The sequence below is a fragment of the Cetorhinus maximus genome, chromosome 10, assembly GCF_964194155.1.
Source record: "Cetorhinus maximus chromosome 10, sCetMax3.hap1.1, whole genome shotgun sequence".
NCBI classification, from domain to species: Eukaryota; Metazoa; Chordata; class Chondrichthyes; order Lamniformes; family Cetorhinidae; genus Cetorhinus; species Cetorhinus maximus.
The window spans coordinates 99166969-99189976 of NC_135888.1; the positions used below are offsets into that span (position 1 = coordinate 99166969).

The following is a 23008-nucleotide window of genomic DNA, read 5'->3' on the forward strand; positions in this document are numbered from 1 at the left end:
ATGTAAACTGGATTTAAAGAAAAGGAATTCTTGTGAGTAGTGGAGAGCAGCTGTGATGACACCTCAGACATCTGGTGCTCACTGACAGGTGGCTCAGCAGTTATTTGCATGTTGGAAGACACATGCTTTTTCCATCTATGATTCAGCAGGGTGCAGTCAAGCTGACTGACTACTGGACCACAAACTTTGGAGAAAATCCTCATTTGTTGTCCAAATCACCAAAGCATTGAACATTTCTGCCATCTGCTCATTTTTCTTTTTTAATTTGTTCTTTCACAGGACGTGGGCATCACTGGTGCGGCCAGCATTTGTTGCCCATCCCCAGCTGTGCTTGAGAAGGTGGTGGTGAGCCACTTCTTGAACCATTGCAGTCCACGTGGCATATGCACACCCATAGGCCTGTTAGGAATAGAGTTCCAGGAGTATGATCCAGCAACAGTGAAGGAACGGCGATATAGTTCCAAGTCAGTATGGTATGTAGCTTGGAGGGGAACTTCAAATCACCTCTACTGACAATTCCCAGTTCAGACAATCATCTGCACACCATTACATCAAGCAGATCACTGCGATCTTGTTGGCCAGGACAACCCATATGTCATTTTCCCCAAAGGAGAACATCCAGCACCTCCACAAGTAACTGGATTATCAAAAATGCATAGCCCAATTAATGACACCTATCTAAGCATTAGGACATATTACAATTCTTTAGCATATAGGAACTGCAAAAGATTCAGAATTTTTAAAAATCTTTTTTTCTTCACATGAAGAATTTTTGAGATTGTGGTATGTATAAATGTTGTGTTTTAAAAGAAAGTGAATTCTCAATAGTTTACAAAAAAGCCACAAGATGAACCCACTGATATATATATATATATATATATATATAACTAAACAGGCGAGTTTGTGGGGTGTTACAACTGATACAATCTAAAGCTCAATTGTATAACCCCAGGTCCATTAGTTGAAATAACCACAAATCATTTTGAAAACAACAAGACGTGTTCTCTTCAAGCCCACACTGAATGGGGAAGATAAGGGGTTTTATCGGCAGGCCTACTAGTGAGTCACTGACCAGAGGAAGTCAGCATCACAGTCTGCCATCTGGCTCAGGCATCTAGGTTCTAAACAAGAGACTGTGAAGTGTAGGCCTGAGGTCTACAGCTGGAAATTAAAATGTAGTCTGAACAAAAGATACAGCCAAAAAAGGGCACATGGTAAATTATCCTTTTCCAGTTTTCAAGGACAGTAGTGAGTCTGAAGAAACAGAACTTGCTTTCAATGATATTCTGTATGTTTATCTGTAAAATAAAGCAGCTTAATAATTAATGTACCATTTAAATGCAGCAAATATTTCAGTCCATCTTTGGAAAGACTGGAGAAATGTATGCAAGGGCATGTGTGAAAGGAACAAGATTTTAGATCACAAGAGGGTCCTAGCATTATACCCCAGGGTTAGATATTGCACAGCATGGGTATACCCCTGGATGTAAGATGTTCAGATCGCTTATGGGAATGATTAGCACTACTGTATCCAAGTGAATATCCAAGGCAACAAGCACAACAACAACTTGCATTAATAATTCAATTTGATAAATATCCAGGTAATCTCATACCATTACAACTCAAAGATGCAGTTGATAGACCAGCAGAAAGTATGATGCTTTTACCTTGTGACAGTCTACGCGGCACAGCTATTCAAAAGAAGCAGGCAGAATGAATGGTTGGCTGTTCGGTGACTGGGGCAACATCTTGCCGTGCAAACTATGAACATTGTCCAGAAACCACCCCCACTCAAGTTAGTAAAAAAATATACAATGAGGCTTTTCATTTTTTTATCTGAATTCTAGTGAAACAGGCAATTGGTATTTTAAAGTTATGCTTCTGATGTCTCAACAAATCAGGTGGGGTTATGCTCTATTGTCCTCAGAAAGTATCAAAGGTCATCAAAATGCACTGTGTATTACACAATTTCATCATTTATAAGGAAATTCCGTGCAGAAGGCAGGAAAGTAAGCCCGTAGCTTTGGCTGCTGAAAGAAAGAAGGCTAAGAGGAGGACAGTGAGTGAGAAAGTGAATAGTGAGAAATGATCTTGGTTCAGAAGATAAAGATGTAGGGTGGAATTTTCCCACCCCACCCATGGCAGGTTTTGTGGCGGGCAGGAGTGGAGAATCCAGCAGTAAGCAAAATGTCGGAAATTCGCCAGTGTAATAACAGCTTGCAATTCTCCCAAGGCTGGGTTTATAGCAGGTCAGTTATCCCGCCGACTAATGGCGTGAACGCCATTTTCATTCATTAACATCTCACGAATGCTCATTAAAACAGCTGCTCGTCAGAATCTTGTCACACCTCCCAATCTTGCATCATGCCAACGGGAAATTACGTCAGCCTCAAACCCCTTTGAAAAGAGGTGACAAGTCGGAAGTCAGTTTTTCTGGTAACTTCAAGGTGAATGCAACATACATAGCCTACCTGCCATAGCACTGCGCCAGTCTTGCTATGATGAACAACACACTGCTGGGACTGTATGGTTGGTCTGATCCTGCTCTTTGCCTACATTGTCCCGAAGACCACCACTGTGCTGTGGTACTCATGTAGGCCTCCACTTTCAGAAACTAGCACTTCAACTGGGAGTGGGCTGTGAGGGGAGGGTGGGGTTGATGAACACAAGGTGGGCAATGGGGAAGGAAGGCTGTGTAATTGCAGTAAGAGAGAAGGGCAAACATGAGGGGGGCAATAGGGAGTGAAGGCTGTGGAATGGCAGTCAGGAGAAGGGCAACACGAGGGGGGGCTTTCTGTAGTCACCCTCTAAGTTCTTGTTACAGAGTTTGCTACAGTGGACTAGGAAAATAGGTTAATAGGTAAGACAGTAGAGAAGCAGTGGCAGACTTTTAAGAAGATATTTCATAACTTTCCAAAAAAAACATATTCCATTGAGAAAGAAGGATGCACCAATCGTGGCTAACTAAGGAAGTCAAGGATAGTATCAAATTGAAAAAAATAGGCACGCAATGCTGCGAAGATTAGGGGTAGGCCAGAAGATTGGGAAAATTTTAGAAACAAGCAAAGCATAACTATAAAAAAATAAAGAGGGAGAGATTAGAATATGAGAATAAACTAGCAAGAAATATAAAAACCGATGTAAGAGCTTCTACAAGTGTATAAAAAGGAACAGAGTAACTAAACATTGGTCCCTTAAATTATGAGATTGGGAATTAATAATGGAAAAGAAGGAACTGGAAAGGCTCTGAACGAGTATTTTACTTCTGTCTTCACAAAAAGCATCCCAGTAATAACAGTAAAAAAATCAAGGGGCAAAACACAGGGAGGCACTCAAAATAATCACAATCACTAGAGAAAAAGTACTAGGAAAACTAATGGGACTAAAGGCTGACAAGTTCACTGGACATGATGGCCTGCATCCTAGGTTCTTAAAAGAAGTGGCGGTAGAGATAATGAATGCATTGGTTGTAATCTTTCAAAATTCCTTTATTCTGGAAAGGTCCCAGTGGATTGGAAAACCCCAAAAAACCACCTCTATTCAAGAAAGGAGGGAGAAAGAAAGCAGCAAAGTTATCCTAACATCTGTCATTGGTAAAATGCTGGAATCCATTGTTAGAAAATAGTAGCAGGACATTTAGAAAATCATAATACAACCAAGCAAATTCAACGTGGTTTAATGAAGGGAAATCATATTTGACAAATTTATTGGAGTCCTTTGACAATGCATCAGGCAGGATGGTTAAAGGGGAACCAATAGATGTAGTGCATTTGGATTTTCAAAAGACATTCAATAAAGTACCACATAAAGAGCTCATGAGGTTGGGGTAATATAGTAACATAGATAGAAATTGTTTAACTAACAGGAAAAAGAGAGGCGTAATAGATGGATCATTATCAGGTTGGCAAAAACTGCAACTAGCGGGGTGTCACAGGGATCAGTGCTGTGTCTCAACTATTTACAATCTATATTAATGACTTGGATGAAGGGACCAAATGTATTGTAGCCAAATTTGTTGATGATACAAAGATAAGTTGGAAAGCAAGTTCTGAGGAGGGCACAAAGGGGGGGATTTTATGGAGCCTGTAAGAGCAGGAAACATGGCATGTGGGGCGACTGAATTGTGGGGAGTTGAAATTCAATTTCCTGACGGTGGTTTGAGATGTAGAGATTAAGTCAGTGGCCTGGTTTGTGGCGTGTCAGGCCTCACGCCATCCATGGCGAGTTCCAACTTGTAATACATTTGCATGTCATGAATGCTCATTAGCATAAAACTTTTAAAAATTACTTTCTACCTTCAAGATAAAGCCAGTGGCACATGAGAATCTTACAGCACCCAGTATGGGTTCACTTGAAGGTGGGGTGCAACAGTCAGCTTTGTACGATTGTGTCTGAGGTCAGCGGTTTTCCTTCTTGAACTCTGCAGCACAAGAGATTGCAGGAGAATGTCAGCTTGCGTGGAGGTTTGGGACTGGTAAGGGTATGTCAGTGGTGAGGGAAGGTATGCAGTGCAGCTGGGGGCATGGAGGAGTGGAAGAGGGATCCAAGGGAGGACAAAGAGTGGGGTTGGGGACATGGAGGAGTGGAAGAGGGAAGGGCCTGGCATCTGGAGTATGGTGTGGAGTGGTGGGAACAGTCAGTCAAGGTAAGAAAAAAGAGGGGCCTAAGGGCAGTGTTAATACTGTCCACGTGCGGATCCAACACAGGGTATTAGCTGGCAAAGTCCTTACGTGGCTTTGAGTTCACCTACATCATTTCAATTATCCCCACTGAGAATGATCTTGGACAATGTCCTTTACAATGCATAGTAGGGAGGGTCAGCTGAGGCTGCAAATGTCCCACAGAGGGGTGAGTACAACACTGGACACTAGTGTGAACATTCAATTAAGACAGAACACAAAAACACAACATTGTTTCTTCCACAATAAAGAAATGTCCCTAACTCCCCTGTAACCATCAATGCATGCCAATCATGAGGTATGCTAGTACATTTGGCTCTCTCACTAAGCTAGTCTCAACAAATAACAACAATGCACACATGAATAAAGTGAAACCATTGTAACATGAAATATTTATAAGTGAAATTTAAATTTGAAAAACACTCATGCCACCTTTGTGCTCTCAATAAGACTTTTTATGTTAACGATAACGGAGTTGGGCAGGAAAATTGTGGCCATGATGAACAGCCTCCCTGTTTGTCCAGCAGGCTCTTTTATAGCCTGCCCATGCCTGCTGCATTGTCAACTGACCACTGAAAACCTTCCTTTACCATGTGATCATACCTCTCCCATGCACGCTGCCAGCACTTTAGATTTTAATTATAATTGCATGGGAACCAGCAAAAAGCAAGACAGCGGAACTGATGCCCATTTCCTGTTCCACGCCATGATTAAAATTCCACCCAAAGGGTCTGCAAAAATAGGTTAAATGAACAGACAGAAATGGAGTATAATGTGGGAAATTGTGAAGTTGTCCTCGCAATTTGTAAGGGGGCGGGGGGCAGTCGGAAAGTGGAGTTAAGGCAATAATCAGATCAGCCATGATCTTATTGAATGGCAGAGCAGGCTCAGAATGGGGGAAAATGGGCTACTCCTGCTCCTATTTCTTACCCAAGGTAATGCTCTGGTGACCTGAGTTCGAATCCCGCCACGGCAGATGGTGGAATTTGAGTTCAATAAAAATCTGGAATTAAAAGTCTAAGGATGACCATGAAACCATTGTTGATTGTTGTAAAAACCCATCTGGTTCACTAATGTCCCTTTAGGAAAGGAAATCTGCTATCCTTACCTAGTCTGGCCTACATGTGACTCCAGATCCACAGCAATGTGGTTGACTCTTAAATGCCCTCTGAACAAGGGCAATTTTGGATGGGCAATAAATGCTTGCCTAGCCAGTGCTGCCCACTTCCCATGAACAAATAGAAAAAAAATGTTCTGTATGAGGAAGAATTGGCCAAGGCTGCTAGCTGTTCAGACAGTCTGATTCATCAGGACATGATTAACATTTTCAGTTAAAAAATCACCGTCAACTCCTATAAGAATAGATCTATGGTATTCGCTGTACTACATTCACCCAATACTAATCGTCTGGGTCAAATACTCTCCATCTGCATTACCACCTTTACCCACAACAACATTCATACATCCTTTCTGGCCATCTCATCATAATCAAACAATCCAAGGTAGTTGCAAAAAAGTTTATTTCCCTGTTCCATACATGTCCCTGCAACAATGTTGACCACCCCGATGCTTGCCCTTGGTGATAGCGTAGGGTATGTATTCTCTACTTAGAACCATCTCATTGGGAGAAGCAAATATAGTTCCTCAGTGGGGTCCTTCTAAGTTGCCTATTGTAAAAACCCCATTTCTGCTAGTCCATGCTTATGAGCTTATGAGCTGTCCATGCAAAAACATCCAGCATTTCAGTGTATGTCTGCTCTTGTTTCTTATATACTGCTTCTGCAATTCCCTAAGGGGCAGATGGATTATTGGCCTGAGATCAATTCCGCATACTTCCTTTGCCAGGTCCCAGCCATTTGCTGTAACTTGCAGATGCCAAGGGATCTGTGTGGGAACACACCCTTGGCCACTAATAAGTAGTGTGAAGACTATTAGCAAGGCTTCTCAAGCTAATCCCCGAGCCTCTATAGTCTATGTGAAAGCCTAATTAAACATGGAGTCCAAAGTCTCTAACATAGGAAACACAGTTTTGTCACCTCCCAAATCCATGCCCAACTTTCGCACAACTCCATATTTGAAGATAGATGTGGAATTAGGTGCTAGCAAGATGTAGGTGCAAACCCTTACCTTGTTTGACCCTGGTACAAAATCACCAAGTTCCCCCTCATCCATTTTCCTGGTGGCCTCCGCATTACTTATTTGGAGGACCTTCTCCTCATGTTAGCTCTGTTGGCACCAGCTCTCTGCTAATGTTTAGGTGCAGTCTTTCCTTTGAGCAGAGACTAAAGAGACAATTCAAGCACAAGGACCACCCTAATCAGCAGACTGTGACTCATCTCATATGAAAGGATGAGCAGGATATACAAGTAATTCTTAGAGTCATATAGTGAGTTGGTGAGAAAACATGCTAGAGTTGTGTCAGTGAAAGAAAGTTGATCCCTTTGGCAGCCACCAACTATAAGGTATAACTTCATATTTTTAGGATAGTGAGAGTTGGGGGTCAGGACTTTGCAAACTGCATTACAGTTGTGGCAGTGGACCCTGGCTGTGTGTTTCATGCATGCATAGTACAGCCTAAATTTGAGTGGACACTAGTTTCCCCTACATTCTTCCTCAGTCTGGAGAACATTTTCTCATTTGCTCCCATGAGTGATACCGAGGGGATAATATTCACACAATTAGCCAACCTGCTGCTCAGTCGCTCTGTTAGGAGGGGGCTCCTATGCCCTCAAAACAAGCATTTTTCTGAGCACCACTTCCTTCAGGAAAACCTCTAGGCTCTTTCTCCTCAGTGAAGAAGGAAGTTCAACAAATCTAATCTTGTATCAGCTGAGTCCATTTGTATATTAAGAATGCTTATTAAGACCTGCTCCAGAGTGAAATGGAGTCCAGATAACTTTGCCTAAAAATTGATGATTCCATTCGAAATTTTGAATGCAGACACAATGTGAGCAACTAACATAAAATCCCACAGTACAGATAATAAGTATTATAGTTTCCTGTTTGTACTGGATCAGAAGCAATTGCCAATAATATTGCCTGAAGAATTGTATTCTCAATTGACTAATATTGTCATACAATATTCTTGACAACAATTTTGAATAAATCAATATAGCTAATTAATATTTATCTGTATTATAGATTTCAACTTTTACTAAATAGTATGAACAATATATTGTGTTACAAATATGAACATGTTCAAAATGATTAAGTCACAAATAATTTTTTTTTTAAAGACACAAAATCGCATGATTTTTTTGAGAGTTGTTTGACTTAGGTTCTATGGTAGGAGTAAAACTAGATTTGTACCCTGTTGGTATAGGTAATACAATTTGCACCAAAGGTCACTTTTTGAATCAGCTGGAATTACACATTGATTCCTCCTTGTTTTGTAAAAATACAAGTTCTAAACATCTTGTTTTATCAACTCGAAGCCTTCTGGAAAATTCAATACTGTTTGTATACACAGTAGAAAGCAGTAGACTAAGGGTTAAGTTTAATTATCACTATGTAATTTACTTGTGATAGTGTACCTCAGAGATGAGAAAATGCTACACTAGATATTTCTGCACAGCTGAAAGAAAAGCAAGGAACTACATCTTCTGAGGCTTAGTAAAATCCCAAAAGTTAGAAAATCCAAAAAGTTAGTGAACCTAGCAGTTATTTGGTGTTTAGGGATAATTTTAAAATCAGAGAAAATTCAGCAAAATCTCAACATTAACTTAAGTATATAGTGCAGAACCACCCCAAATCAACTAGTATCATATACCATAATAAAACAAGAAAGTGCACTGGGCTTTCTTTTTCTTATAGCTGTAGTAGAACAATTACAATGAACATTAAAGTCATGAATTATTCCAAGAAACTTTAACAAGATAATGACATCATCCTGTGATGTCTACTTTCACATAGTTTAAAGTAGGATAATACAATGTGCTTCAGATTTTGTGTGGGAAGTGAAACCACATATATATGTTAAAGGTTCCTGGGGACTTTCTCACACAAAGAAGGCAGTACAGCCACATTCACTAAAGGAATCTCAAGTACAGCTGTCACTCAAGCCTTGCCACCCACCAGATCAGGCCTCATGCTATGGATATACATTGGCCCCCTAAGACAAGCAATGCTGAACAACTGCAGAATCAAGGCAATTCTGCATGATATAGTTAAATCAGATCACCTGTAGATGAAGAAAGTCAATTGGACTCTCTCATTTCTTTCATCCAGAAGAAACTTACAGCCCCCTCATTGCCACATTTAATTGTTTTTTACATAATCCCAGAATTTTGCCTCCACTATTCTATCTGGGAGTCCATTCTAAGTGTTGGTCACTCTTTATGTGAATAAAACTTTCAGATTTCAGTCCTAAATTTATCTCTTACTAATTTGAATACTGTCACAATTTAATTTTTAAAAATATTTTGTATTTACCTCTTTCTTTACCTTAACTATCTTATGTACCTCCATAATAACTTAGAGGCCTCCTGTTCAGGCTAGAAAACCAAATTCTCCCCAGTCTTTCCCTGTAACTCAGACCCTGACACCAGAGATCAATCTTATGGGTATGCTCTGCACTGCTTCCTGTACTTGAATGTCTCCCTTGTTTATCTGCAACCAGAACTGGAAACAATACTCAAGATGTGATCAGGCTAGAGCACTGATAATTTGATCACAACTTCCTCTAACTTTATTCTTCTGTTTTGGCCATGCAGTTCAACATGCTGATATTTTTCTTTGCTGCTTTCCATTGGTTGGAAATGCTAAGAATCAAATATACGAAAACGGTTAGGCTCCTATCAACTTCATCTTTTAGCCATTTCAGAACCTGTCTTAGAATAGATGCATGACCCATTAAAAAATGACTCTTGGGGTATGGGTGTTGTTAGCAAGACAGGCAATAATTGCCCATCCCTAGTTTCTCTGAGAATGTGGTGAAGAGCTTTCACTTTTTCTTCCTATGTTCAGTAGTTGACATTATTGCATTAAAATTTTATCATTGTTCTACTCACTCATATGTTTTAACATATCCTGTAATTTCTGGCAGCCTCCTTAGATTCCACTCTCCCTCCTGGTCTGGCATCATCTGTAAATTTGAACAATTTATGTTGAGGTTCTGAATCAAAGTCATTGTTGTAAATTAAAAACAGTAGTTCCCCAACACCAACCCTGGGGCACCCCATTCAGTACTGCTTCCCAACATGACTCCTCTAACAAAGTATCTGTTATTCCTTTCTATCAGCAATTTTCTTAACCATTCCCAAGTATTACCCTGAATCTCTTCACAGTTTTGAGAAAAATTAGTAACCTTTTGCATAAAATTTTATCATATGCCTTTGGAAATCTATATACATAACAAACCACTGGGATTGTCATTTCCTTAAAGAAGTCAAAGACATTAGTCAGGCAGGATCCTCCCCTTCAAAGCTGTGTTGAGTGTTTCGTAGATAATCTTCAGGATTACTTCTGATAATCCATACCAATATTTTACACATAATTGAAGACAGTAATTTACCTACCATTTAATCACAGAAGCTTTCTAATCTAACTCTTAAGAGCTTTTCAGATATACACTAATCTTAAACCCTCTTCACAAGAACTGTAAACCTAGATTTGATGCTAATTTACTGATTGTTCCAATCTAAACATAATCATTGGTGCAATATGATTTAGAGAACAAACATTTTCTTAACCATTCTAGGCTAAAGTTCACTTTAATGCCACTGCATTGCTCACCTTGATTATTATAATACATGCCAACATGTATGAAAATGACATTTTTTCTTAATCATAGAATCTTACAGCACACAATGAGGCCATTAGATCAATCATTCCTATGCAGGCCATTTGAACAATCCTATTAATCCCACTCCCCTGCTCTTTCCATAGCCATGTAACTTTTCCCTTTTGTACTAAGGAATGGCAGGTCCATTGCAATGCAAATAAATTTAAAGTTAAGCATATTAGAGCAAAGCATACATTTGAAAAACAGCGATGCCTGCCCTCTACAATCAAATACCTGCCAACATGTTTTTTTTAATCAAAAATCAGCACTTAAGTATTCTTCAACAGCATTGCTAGTCTTTGTGGAGCTGAACGTCACCAGGAGTTCATGTGTTCAGGGCAGGAGTGAAGAAAAGGGGATAAAACTGAGAGAAAAGGCTTGGAATGAGAAAAGATCATGGGCCTCATGAAATCCATTCTTTTCAGAGAGCATTTAGGATTCAAACTATCATGAACTTCACCTGATGCATTTAATACCCTGAGGAAAAAATTGCAAAGCTTCTCTCTCTTCCATCGCAAATCAAAACAGATTACTTGTGTAAATTGACAAGTAAAACAGGAACAATTAAGAGTGCTCTTTTTTAAGAGGGAATATTCTCATAAAACCAAACAAGCAAATAAATAATAAACAATCAGTCAAGCTTTTAAATAGTTCACAAAGATTTTAAGAAAACAATTTTTTTAAAATTAAGTACTGTACTGGACCATTAATAATAAATGACAAATCTACAAACAATTGTAACACAGAAAATTCTGTTCCATTTGTACATTACTGATAGATGCAGAGTCACATTGTTATGATCTCTGTAGAGGCTGATAACTTTTAAAAAGAAATTTGAACTTCCAGTTAATAGCTGAAAGAATGACATGTCAATATTTCACATTTCAAAACTTTTATTGTAAAAAATGGCTAAAAACACTATTGACTAAACACTATTTTCCCTTTGTAAGCAACATATACTTTAAACAACAGAAAATAACATTCCTCTTGTATACTTTTCACCCATTGTACTCTCCACAGAATTACAGTGCTTTTAGGAAACAGTCCACAATTGCTCCCAGCTTCCAATAGGTTTCCATATCCCCCCTTTCGCTAAGTAGTATCTTCAAGCGACCATCTCCAGGCGCTTCACTCAGTTTTCGGAGTTCCTTAAATCCACCATCAGTAGTAAAGCCTTTTCCCGTGATTTTTCTTCCTTCTGGTCATAGCAGGAAAAATCTCCCAGAATTATAGAAGGCTACAGGTATCGTCTCTTTGACTAGAGACTGTCTCCCTCCCACATCTGACTGTGGTAGCTTGCAAAGTCAAGCAACCTTTTCTCTCTACACAGAATCTCTGCTGTCTGTGATATTCATTGATTTGTAGGGAAGCCTGAAACCTGATCTCAAAAATGGCTTCCTCTGCCCTCTTCCCCAGTGCTATGTGAAACAGTAGCCTTGTATCTAGGTAGAGAAAAAAAAATAAAAATACCTGGAAAAACTCAGCAGGTCTGGCAGCATCTGCGGAGAGGAACACAGTTAACGTTTCGAGTCCATATGACTCTTCAACAGAACTAAGTAAAAATAGAGGAAAGGTGAAATATAAGCTGGATCTAAGTGGGGTGGTGGGGGGGGACAAGTAGAGCTGGATAGAGGGCCAGTGATAGGTGGAGATAGCCAAAAGATGTCATAGACAAAAGGACAAAGAGGTGTTGAAGGTGGTGATAGTATCTAAGGAATGTGCTAATTAAGGGTAGAAAGCAGGACAAGCAAGGTACAGATAGCCCTAGTAGGGGTGGGGTGAGGTGAAGGAATCGAAAAAGGCTAAAAGGTAGAGATAAAACAATGGATGGAAATACATTTAAAAATAATGGAAATAGGTGGGAAAAGAAAAATTAATATAAATTATTGGAAAAAAAATGGGGGGGATCCTCTACATTGGAGAGACCAAACGCAGACTGGGTGACCGCTTTGCAGAACACCTTCGGTCTGTCCGCAAGTATTACCCAGACCTCCCTGTCGCTTGCCATTTCAACACTCCACCCTGCTCTCATGCCCACATGTCCGTCCTTGGCCTGCTGCATTGTTCCAGTGAAGCTCAACGCAAACTGGAGGAACAGCACCTCATCTTCCGACTAGGCACTTTACAGCCTTCCGAACGGAATACTGAGTTCAACAATTTTAGATCATGAACTCTCTCCTCCATCTCCACCCCCTTTCCGATCCCCCCTTTTTTTTCCAATAATTTATATGGATTTTTCTTTTCCCACCTATTTCCATTATTTTCAAATGTATTTCCATCCATTGTTTTATCTCTACCTTTTAGCCCTTTTCGATCCCTTCACCCCACCCCACCCCTACTAGGGCTATCTGTACCTTGCTTGTCCTGCTTTCTACCCTTAATTAGCACATTCCTTAGATAATATCACCACCTTCAACACCTCTTTGTCCTTTTGTCTGTGACATCTTTTGGTTATCTCCACCAATCACTGGCCCTCTATCCAGCTCTACCTGTCCCACCCCCACCCTTAAACCAGCTTATATTTCACCTCTCTTCTATTTTTACTTAGTTCTATTGAAGAGTCATACGGACTCGAAACATTAACTGTGTTCCTCTCCGCAGATGCTTCCAGACCTGCTGAGTTTTTCCAGGTATTTTTATTTTTGTTTTGGATTTCCAGCATCCGCAGTTTTTTGCTTTTATCTAGGTAGAAATGCTGATTAGTTATTCTTGCTTCAACATCCTTTCATCTTAGAAGTAAATGGGGAGTATACATCATAAATGTTTACACCCCAATACCTATAACATTTTTCTGGGACCTTGGGGGACACAGAGGAAGTAAATGTGGCAAGCGGGGTGACTTAATTAGGCAAGATGTGAAATTTCAATTTCCCGACCGCAGGTTGAGAATCTAAATACACTAATAAAACTTATTTTTAAAACAAAAAACAAAAAAAAGTAAAGTCAACAGCTGTTTATGGTGTGTCAAAAATTATGCCAGCTTGTGGTGGTTCATAGTTGCAATACATTTGCATGCCATGAATACTCATTAACCTGAAACAGTTTTCAATAAAGTTCTACTTCAGGATAAAGTCAGCAGCACACGTGAATCTAGTGGCAGCTAGTTCACGATCATTTAAAGGTGGTGTGCACCAGTCAGCTTTGTGCAGTTTTGGCTATGGGATGCAGGTTTCCATGTTGAACTCTGTGGGTGTTGAAAGGTTGGTGTTCAGATGCAGGGAGATGGGGTGGAGGGAAGAAAGGGTATACAGAGAGTGGTGTTCTACTGCAGGGAGATGCAGCGCAAGGAAGAACCTAACGTCCTGGGTGTGGTGGTCCTGTAATGGCGGGGGGGGGGGGGGGGGTGGCGGAGTTGTGGTGGGCAGGTGAAGCAGGGATTGAAAGATGGATGAAGGGCCTAAAGGGCTGGGTCATTGCTATCAATGGTGGGGTCCTGAGGGTCAAATTGAGAGTGCTGGGTGGCAGAGGGAACAGTCACAGTCACAAGTTGTACTTTGTATGGGGGCAGGTCCAGAGTCAGGATCGAGTATTGTAAGGTCTCATGGGGTGGGTCACAGGAGCGAACAAAAGCATGAAAGAGGATAACAGGAGGGTTCAGGTTCAGAGTTGGCATTGGGATAGTCATGGGTGTAGGCAGAGGGGTGGGGGGAGATGACATGTGCAGGAAAATGGTAGTAGAGTCCAGGGTAACTCGGGGAGGTTAAGGATAATAATGGGGAGAGGAAAGTTCATGTTGGGTGGGTCAGGGTGATGGGGGAGCGTGCAGGTCACAGGGGGAGGGTAGACGGTACAGGATCAGGTTTGGAATGTAACACGCGCCATTGTCTGTGGCTCACTGAAAATGCACATTCTGTTGCATGGATTGGAGATTGATGTGGGAGCAAGGTCGGTTTGCGTGGGTGGAGTTCATGCTGCATATAACTGGCCAATTAAAGGGACTCCCTAATATTTAGTTAAATGGATGAGAACCATGGATGAGCATGCTCTCAAATGTATGTCTACCCTCTTCGTATAGTGCAATTACTGCCATAACCATGGGTCTCATTCACCCTATTTTTCTGCAATCTCGGGAGCAGGAGGATAGAATGCAAAGGAGAGCTCTTGCTGTCTAACAACAAAGGCCTCAAGGCCAACAGCAGGCAGCCCCAGAGGCTTCTGAGGATGTCCGGGAAATGGTCACCGAGGTGCATTCATCAAGACGTGCAGTCATGAGGACTTGGTGGGAACCCCATGCCAGCTTGGTCTTCAAGGTTACAGTGATGCTCTATTTCTATGCCACCGGTGGCTTCCAGGGCATGACAGGAGACATATATGGCATGTTATGACCCTTGGCCAGACCTCCAAGTTGTTAGTGAGATCTGGTTAGGGACCAACGACGTTTTGTTTAAAGTAGACAAAATTTGAGATTTAAGACACTTGCTTAGTGAAAAAAGCCACAAGATTCCACAGGTTTTAAACAAACAAAAATAAACTTTACTATACAAGGTCACAAAGAGAAAACAATTTACAATACCTATTAATATGAGGTACATACGATTTAACAGGCAAACTGGTCGAACGCACCACATTGCACAATAAATGGCAGATGTGACTAAGACAGAGTCCATCGATTTCTCAACAATTCACCCAGGCGTTAGTAACACTGTGGGTCAACTAATCTCACTGAAACTCCGTCTCTCTCTCTCACAAAGGTTTCTAATCTTCACCTTCGAATTCTCTCCAAAAGTCGCTCCAACTCAGATGGTTTCAACAACAGCCAACATCGTAGGGTTTCAATCTCGTCTCCCGAGACTCTGTTCCCGTGGATTTCCGAGTACACTCAAACATCAACTTACAAGCACAATTTCAGCTCTTCAGCTGCGCTGAGCAAAACGCTACAGCTCCAAAGGGGTACCTTTGCCCTAAGGGTCCACACCACAGGGTCATCAACTTTTGGCTGCCTTCTTGGATCTTCAGGGCTTCTCTTGAGCCCTCTTCAATTACCAGACCCGAACAGCATTAACAACGGCCCACCTCCAGGTTTTAAATCTCACCTTCTGAGGTCCCATTCCCCTGGATTCCCGAGTATACAACCAAGCATTAAATTACAGGCACAGCTTTAGGTCTTCAGCCGCACCGAGCAAAACACTACTGCTCCAAAAGGGTACCTTTGCCACAGCAGCCCTCTTCAATTACCAGGGCTTTTCCTGAGCCCTCTTTACTTAAAATCTGCTCCCCGCAGCGCTTTCTCTAACTTGGAGCCTATTTCTCTGCTCCTATCTTTTTTTCTTTCCTGAGACCTATTCCTATCCAAAACAAAAACAGAATTACCTGGAAAAACTCAGCAGGTCTGGCAGCATCGGTGGAGAAGAAAAGAGTCGACGTTTTGAGTCCTCACGACCCTTCAACAGAACTGAGTATAGTTAGGAGAGGGGTGAAATATAAGCTGGTTTAAGGTGGGGGGGGGGGTGGTTGTAGGGACAAGCAAGCAGTGATAGGAGCAGATAATCAAAAGATCTTTTTACCTATTCCTATCCCCTGTCTTTGTCCCTTACCCGGGACTTCATTTTGGGACCTGTCCCCTTACCTAGTCCCCTGCCTGAGACTTCCTTTTGGGACCTGTCTCTGTCCCCTGTCCACTCTCCCCTATATGGGATCTCTCCCTGCCCCCTGTCTGGGACACTTACTGGTTATGGTACTCTGCACGTGGTCACGTGACCTGGGTATTTATACCCTTCTTTTTTTCTCTATGCGCAGACACGTAGGGCCTGAAGAATGTAAAGATGTAGAACTGCAAGTGTGCAGCTCCCTTCCTGCCTGCACATGTGCAGAAAGTCTGAAGACTATTGGGAAATGAAATTCCCGACCTCTGAGCTCAAGATAAGGTAAGTTGGGTTTCATAACAAGCATCTCACAGGCTGCCACACATAGGTGTATAAAGGAAGTGGCAATGCTCTATTTAGTTGTGCTAATAATTTTATCCCTTTAACCAGCAATGGAGACAGCCAGGCCGTAAGATCAGCTGCGTTCAGTGTTATCGCTAGGTTTCCTCGAGTGTGAGGTGTCATCGACTGCACTCATGTGGCCATAAAAACTCCCTGGGAACAGCTAGCTGCATTTGTAAATCATATAGGCTTTCACTCCATGAATGCACAACCGGTGTGTGACCACAGAAGATTAATGCAAGTCTGTGCTCATTTCCCAGGGCGCTGTCACGGTGCACACATCTTGCGATCTTGTTGAAGCTCAGACCAGGTTGATAGATGGATCCTCAGTGACAAAATCTATCCCCTGCGTGCAATGCTCATGACGCCAGTGAGGCATCCCCAGAGTAAGGCAGAGGAGCGCTACAATCAAGCTCATGCATCCACCGGAGCCATCATCGAGCACACTATTGGGCTTCTTAAAATGCGCTTCCGCTACCTTGACTGGTCCGGAGGGGTTCTGCAATACACACCCTAGAGGGTGTCATGAATAGTAGTGGTCTGCTGTGCACTGCACAACCTAGTGCTATGACGCAGACAGATGTTGCAAGAGAAAGAGCACGAGGAAGATCTACCCTCCTCAGGTGATGAGGATTTGTCAAAGAGGAGGAGCCCATAAATCCAAATGAGCCTTTCATGGGTGCCAGGACCATGGAAAGACATGCAAGGCTTCCAGAGACAATCTGATCTACACAAGGTCTGCCCAACAATGATGTTTCTGCATGACCATCGCTCCATCGCCTGACCTCCATCACCTTCCTGGGGTTTAGACCTAGCCCTACCTTCCTCTTTTGCTGAGTCAATGCTAAACTTATACCCTCTACCACCTAGAATAGAATGGGGAGCAGAGCTATGTCACACATGCTCACTAGTGAGTGCTGATATCAAGGACATCTTAGGGGTACATGGACATCCAAGTAACAGCCTTGCTCAATTATTCTGATCCAGTACTACCATTCAAGTACTTTGAATGCAACTGCACCTGTTTCATTTATAGCCACTGAGTTAAGTGGACCAATATCCTCTAGAGTGCATAGATGGTCAGGGGCTTGGTGGGGGGGGGGGGGGGGGGCGGAGGGGAGAGACAAGAACATTCAATAAAGAATGCACGAGAATGCAATGCATCTCATTCAGGAATAATGTCTGTGTTCCTATCTCCTCTCTAGACATCACATTGTGAAAAACATGTGACAGACCCCAAAAAGTCTCAATAGTTACAAACAATTACAGAAAACCAATTATATTGTGTGTCTTTTAACAATCGGAAAAGACATGGGCCTGAATTTTACGCTCTCTCTGCCTGGGGCGGGCAAGGCCTCGGATGGGCCGCCCGTCCTTGCCTCAATTGAGGGCCTTAAGTGACCAATTATTGACCACTTAAGGGCAATTTTCCACCCAGCCTCAATTTTTAGGCTGGCAGGGGGACTTCCCAGGCGTGGGGGAAGTCTGAAAATGATTGGGTTTAGGCTTCAGGTGAAAAGTGGGGAGTTGGACACCTCCATCAGAAGCCCCCTTCTAACTGCACACCCCACACCCTCCAAGGTCTGGTGGCCACTGGACCTCCCACCCCCTCAGCCCAGGGCCTCTCCCTGACACCCCAGTCCACCATTATCCACCTCTCCCCCAAGCCTTCCCCACCTGAGACCCCAAAAACTCACCTTTCTGTGCACTCCCACTGCAAGGGTAAGTGCCCGAGTTGCATCTCTTTTGTGATCATCAACAATGTCTATGAGCGAGTGGGCAACTATGCCAGAAGAGTGATCAGCCTTAGTGCCACATGGCAATTGAGGCCAAAGTGCCTGGAAGTTTGGCTTTAGTGTGTGCTTGGATGCAACATGTGTATATGTGATGGGAATGCAGAGGGTTAGGTGTCACTTGATGGGGCTTATGCGCCTTGAACTTCATGAACTTCCACTTCTGTCTGCTGCAGCTTCTGTCACTGCAGGGACGAAAGAGCAGCTGACCAATCAGATTGGCCAGCAGCTCTCTAGGCTGGGACTTCCTCCCAAGCGAGGGGCAGAAGTCCCACCTGCAGCCAATTAATGTTCATTCGAGCTTGAAATGGCTGCGGGACAGGCATGCATTCCCCTTCGACTCTTTGGGATGGGAAACCCTGCCATCTAAAATATCCTGGCCATGGAAAAATCGCCTGTGCCATCTTAGTGCTCATATTTTTTTCAATTTTCTTTTTCTACCACTACATCTAGGTGCAATCCCAACATCACCAGCTAAGGTGTAAGCAGTCTGCTCAGTATCATGCCCCATTGCAACTATGGTGGGGGTCCTCTGGATAAATGGAACCTTGAGGGCTCCAGTTTACCATGAGTTTCCTGCACTGGTGCAGGGGTGACCCCCTCAGCCTTGTCTGCTGGAGCTGTTCAGGTCAATGGTGAAGCAGTTGAGGAGATACCACTAGCCCTGAGATTGTCCTGAGCAGCTGGCATGTGTTTCTCCTCCATCTGGCTCCACAACGGCATGTCCCTGTCTCACTGAGAAGGGCTCTCCTGGAATGGGGTCCAGGGGCCTCGCCCCCAACTTGCCTAGCCAATGCTGCGGCCAGCCCATGGCCAAAGCGAAGGAATGCAGATCAGAGTGCATCTGAATTGAATTCTCAACCTGGCTCTCCAAAGCGGTCGCTATCCTCTCCATGAAGCATGCGCTCAAAAGCTTGGGACATGACAGAAATCATGGGTAGCATGGACTCGTCCGTAGCCAGTGCAAAGCTGTGCATGTTCCCTGGCATCTTCACCATATATTCCCCTAGTTTCTGCTGCATGTCCAGCAGGCTTCTTTTGGCCATGGCCATAGGCTTATCATTAGCACAGGGCTCAGCAGGGGCCTGGTCCCCAGAAATCCTCCAATCGTTTGGGGACCTGGCTCTCACATTCTCCCTCAACTGCTGTGTCTCTGGGATGCTCACCAGTTTGTGTTCCCAAATCTACCCGCAATTTCTCCATGCACCATGTGGGTGTAATTGTGCTGGTGGAGATGGATGAGGAGGTAGATTGATGATGGTGCTCACATTTTGAACATTCCACATTACATCGCATCTATTCTGTGCCCACATGCCACCAGCAGGATGGGTGCCTCTTCCTCCTTACTCCTGGCTGGTCCAGGCATGCCATCTGCCACTTCTTCCTCACCAGCGATCTCCATCACCTCCTCCTCAGTAACTGTGAGGAGCCCCAGGTCTCGACCTCTTCCTCCTGTGCATCTCTTCTCACAGGAATTGTGGGTCTGCTTGTCCTGCATGAAAAAGTGCAGTGACACATCAAGTGACACCTAACCCTCTGCATTCCCATCACATATACACATGTTGCATCCAAGCACACACTAAAGCCAAACTTCCAGGCACTTTGACCTCAATTGCCATGTGGCACTAAGGCTGATCACTCTTCTGGCATAGTTGCCCACTTGTTCATAGACATTGTTGATGATCACAAAAGAGATGCAACTCGGGCACTTACCCTTGCTGATTGGAGCAGGTTGTTGGCCCATTTCCTCCACTGGACCCAGGTTTGGCAGGTGACCACACAGTTGCTCACCTCCTCTGCTCTGTCCAGGCAGCCTTGGTCTGGCAGGAGCAAGGGTAAGTGCCAGAGTCACATCTTCAAACAGAAGTCTCTTTTGCGATCATCAACAATGTCTATGAGCGAGTGGGCAACTATGCCAGAAGAATGATCAGCCTTAGTGCCACATGGCAATTGAGGCCAAAGCGTTTGGAAGTTTGGCTTTAGTGTGGTCTGGCGGGAAGGCCTTCTTATGTCATCTTCAAGAAAGAGCACCTCCTGCCTTTCCCTCACAGCTTGGAGGAGTACATGGAGGGAGGTATTGCTGGTCTGCTTCAGCAGTTATTCATCTCTCCAAAGAATATGGCACTGTCAAACAGTGGAGCATCCTGGCAGTGATGAACAGGTTCCCTGCTTGAATAGGAGACTCTTTAATAGGCCACATGTAGATGCAGCATTGTCAGCTGATGGCAAGTTGACCAATGAAAAGCTTCCTCGCCACTAAATCACATGTGTTTTCCATGTATGCCACTTAGCATTTTAAATATAATCACGTGGGAAAAGTCAAAAAGAGGGAAAGTGAAGTGGCACATAGCTCCCATTACGACGCCGAGATTGACACACTGTTGACATAATCCCAACCAGAGTCTAGCCAATGGCAGCAGTCTCTGAGTTTACCATGAATATAGAATCATAGAATTCCTTTGCACCTTCTTCTCAGTAAGACAATCTAAGCCCTGCTTTAATCTCAAACAACCAAACCACCAAGGCTTACTGTCAGGCAGACTCCAGAGCAGATCACAGCCTGTGTTGCCAAGTGGGAAGATTTCTTTAGAAGTGGAAAGGGGCTGGGGAAAGGAAATTAAACAGTGTGGTGAAATCATACCACAGAGATGGCAGATTACTAATGAAATGAAATTAGAGATGTTACTTCATTTACCCTAAATTTAAAGATACAGTCCCAAAATATAATAAACCTATAAACCTCATAATTGTAACAATATGTAAATAACAATCTGAGTCAAATTAGTCACTTAAAAATAATTTTCCTTCATGGTTTCAATGAAACACACACAAAAATAAAATTACTCATTACCTTTGTGATATACGCAGCCTTGGTAAATTTGTGAATCAGGTGACACAAACTAGAATTCTCAGTTCTCTACAAGAACTATGGGCACAATCTCATGCCCTTTAAAAATTATTAGAAAAAGGCAGTCTTAGCGATGGCACAGATATGTATTCATAGATACATTTAATGGGTTCTGTCATAAATCTTGGTCCTCATTGCTGATTAGAGTATAAACCTGTTCCAGTACATTAACAAGACATTTATCACTGAGTTGCCTCATACAATACAATATTCTCCCAATTTATTAGGAACATGCTGACTACACTTGGGTTGCTCTTTAACATACTTGATAGCTACTTGAAGTTTTCTGTCTGTAGTTGTTGCTTCCCTTATCAGTGCAAATCCCTCTCCAGACATTAGATTATTGGTCTAAATTTGTACCTTATTCTCTGTTCCATCTGTATCATAAATCAATTCCCAGATAATGCATCAACTGCAATTAACTCTTTTCTTGGAACACGCTCTTCTTTTACATCTGGCACTTAAGATTCTGGAAATTTTCCACATGATGACAGATTTTTTTCACTATTTTTATTCTTCCAATTTAAGAGGTATTGGGAATGGAATATTCAAGCTGTAAAGGATAACATAGTTCTTAAGTACAATAACATGGTTGAGAGCCCGCTATCATCAAACATATCTTCATTAATTTCTTTCTGCAACAAAGCCATTTTGCATTCTGTCTGTAAATAGCGGATTATCGACACATAAATTTGCAAACTGTAATCTTCTCCTTGTATCTCTTTTACATATATTTTATTGAAAAACAATTCACTCTGTACCTGAAGAACAGAGATGTCAACATTGAAAATGTCAAAATAATGAGACTCGTGCAAAAAAGGGGGTTCAGGAAGGGGAAGGGTTAACAGAAATGCTACCAGACACAGCCAATGGAACAACATCAACTTGTATTTTCATGTAAAACATCCCAACGCACTTCACAGGAGTGCGCTCTGACAAAAATCCAGTGCTATGCTCAGTCCTGAGAATTTCATGAAACCAAACTTCAAACCATTAAGACGTCCTGAAATTAAAGTGATCATCATTTCGCGGCTATTAAAAAGTGCATGCGGAAAATGCAGGACATTGGGTCAAAGTGGAGAACTCCTTCAGCGAGCCAACGCAGATGCAATGGACAGAATAGCCCCCTTCTGTACTGTAAAATTCAATAATTTTATAGTTCTACAACTTAAATAAACGAAATGTCACCAAGAAATTGCGTTACTAGAAACAATGCTGGCATTTTAATCTTTTTCAATGGTTAGCGATCACTCGCCACCAACCTGGTTAGGCGAGGGGAATCCAAAAAAAAACTCATAAGGGTTCCCATGACAATTTCTCGCCTGCTAACTTTGATCCTTGTTCAAAATTACACCTCCCTGACACACCCTGACTCAACTGAGCTGATGCAAATGATAAATGTCCAGGTGCCAACATGTGTACCGCAGGCTCTGGACACTCTCCTACTTCATTACGAGCTCAGGGAATGGAAAGTCACACAGCCTGAGCTCAGGGAAGTAAGTCCATGCCAGTGTGCCAGGTGAAGGGAGGCGTTGGACCTTGCTCATGAACAATCCTAAAAGATGCCATTTTAGAAACTAACAAATATAATAACGAAAAATCAGAAAGCTGAGAAATATTACCCGAGATCTCACAACTTAAAACTGGGCAAAGCCTGCGGTTGGCAAGAGGGAAGGTGTCTTGAGAATTGGAAATGGGGCTGGGGAAAGGGAATTAGAATTATATGAAATCATACCGCAGAGGCGGTAGATTACTCATGAAAATAGAGACATGAGAAGAGTGTCGATCGAGAGGACGGACTCCCCGGCCCCGTTAATCTCCCTCACCGGCGGCCGTTAGGATGAGACTCAGTTCGCGCGCCAGTCCTGCATCCGGGTCACGGACTCACAATGAAGGGAGCTCGGGAGTCTCCCGGATGTCGG

At 42.6% G+C, this 23008-nt stretch overlaps 1 long non-coding RNA gene across 1 annotated transcript; it reads right to left on the reverse strand.

The window, feature by feature from the left end:
- Nucleotides 1-4199: 4199 nt before the first annotated feature.
- Nucleotides 4200-22796, reverse strand: LOC144685887 (uncharacterized). Its single transcript, XR_013577805.1, has 3 exons — nt 22709-22796; nt 9689-9762; nt 4200-4420 (listed from the first exon to the last, which is right to left on the reverse strand). It is a non-coding gene; the product is annotated as an uncharacterized LOC144685887 (long non-coding RNA).
- Between the last annotated feature and the right edge of the window lie 212 nt (nt 22797-23008).